This window comes from Geospiza fortis, unplaced genomic scaffold (assembly GCF_000277835.1).
Source record: "Geospiza fortis unplaced genomic scaffold, GeoFor_1.0 scaffold23, whole genome shotgun sequence".
Lineage (NCBI taxonomy): Eukaryota > Metazoa > Chordata > Aves > Passeriformes > Thraupidae > Geospiza > Geospiza fortis.
The window spans coordinates 11,937,051-11,938,992 of record NW_005054303.1 but is presented as its reverse complement, the minus strand read 5'-3'; positions in this window follow the sequence as shown (position 1 = coordinate 11,938,992).

Here is a 1,942-nt window from a genome sequence, read left to right as displayed (position 1 = left end):
ACAAAACAGCCCTTGTTGTGCCCTCCCTTCCTCCCCTTCCCCCTGGCATGCTGCATCCTCTGTGTGGGATTAGAACCATGCAAAGCTCTGACCTTGTGCATGGCACATCTCACATCAGGAAAGTAGGAGCAAGGTGTGTGCTCAGAGACCACTGCCAGAAAATTACCTTGAAGAAAAGACAGTTTTAATTTATGACCTCAGTTCATCACACGAGCAATAACTCAATTTATTCCTGCTCAGGGGTGGTGCTTTTCCTCTGAAAAGGATGAGATGGAGCTTTTCATGAGGACCACACTCGTGTCTCTGTTCCAGAGAGGAAAGATGAGGATTTTGTATGTTTTTCATGCTGTAATCAATTTATTGCTTTATGGGACTCAGAGCTCCCCAGGAAAGTGTCATGGATTGTGTCATGGTGCACACCACTTGCATGGAGACCTTTGATTCAGCTGGCAGACATTAAAAGAAGACAAAATAAGTTTAGCCAAAATGCTCAGTAATGACTGCATGTGTGCAGCTGCAAGAAGAGCAGTGGTAACTGAGCCAAGAGTGGGAATTATTGGCAGCAGGGTCTGCATTCATGTGTGATTTATATTTTTTTGCCTGATTTATAATTTCTTTACCAGCTGTGCAAGGTCCCTGCTATGTCCCCACCTAACTGCTGCCCACCCTGCTGCCTTCCCAGGGCTCTTCAGATCCACAGCTGAGCATGACCTGCTCCTGACATTGGATTCCACTGCCTGAGAGTCAGGGAGGTGCTCTTGAGTTTCTTCCAGCCATAAACATTTGGGGTGATGTAGTGGAGCAAGAACTTCCCCTGTATACCTTACCCCAGGTCTGGAGGAGCTGGAAACAGACTGGGAGCTCAGGAACTGGGGCTGGAGCCAGAAAAACCAGAGCCATCAAGGAAAAGCTGTTCCAAGCTTCAGTCCAGCTTGTACAACCCAGCCAGTAAATTCCCATCTCAAGGCTTGTCAAAATTGTCCTGAAAAGACAGATTTTGTCCTCAATGTATGTTTTCTTCCTCCTCTCACCATCAGTGGGGCTGAGAGCTCATTGACAGCACTAATGTCCATCACATGCTGGTGGAACACCTCCTTCACCCTCTCCTGCTGGATGCAGTTTGTGCTCAGAGCAGCTGGCATGGAAAAGGTTAAAGCTGTTGAGGACACCATTCTTTGCAGCTTAAGCCATTTTTACAAAACCCTCAAGAGCCAACTGGTGGGCAGAGGGAGAGGAAACATTCATATAAATATGTCTCTCAGTTAATGGACGCTGCAGTCTCCTCTCCACTTGCTGAGGTAACTTGACATCATTCCAGGAGCAGACTGAGCTGGAGGAGAAGATCCTTGAGTATTCCTAGTCTTAAAGTGAGTTTTTCCTGTGTTTCTATAAGCAACTTAATGACTGAGGTAATGTTCAGCTCCAGCCAGGACTTGCTTGGCCCCACATTTTGGGTGCCCAGTGGGTACAGCAGTCAGAAATATTGCCACAGGATGGAGACAGACCAGGAGTCCCAGCAGTGCTGGCAGCTGCTCCCACTGGCTTGCAGAGCCTTCATTTGTAGGAGAAAAGGGAGAAGAAGAAGGATGCTTGTTAAAACACAGGGTTTCTGCTGGGCAGAGATGTCAGAACTCCTGGCCTTAGAGCAGTGGGGAGGTCAATGGAGCACAGCAAACTGGAAGTTTGAGACAAAGTACCTGCTTGTAATGAGCTGTTTTTCCAAAGAGTCCTTCTGCAGACTGGCTGGAGTCTGCACACAAACCTCCCCCATCCCAGCACAGGCCACAGGGCTCTGCTGGGGCTGCTTTAGCTCAGAGTGCTGAGGTTACACAGAATTATGTCCTTGGAGAGATGAAATCCTGGTTTTGTTGGCCCAGAAGCCAAAGCTCTTTTTTCACATTTCATAGAATTATAGAACAATTGAGGTTGGAAATCATACAGT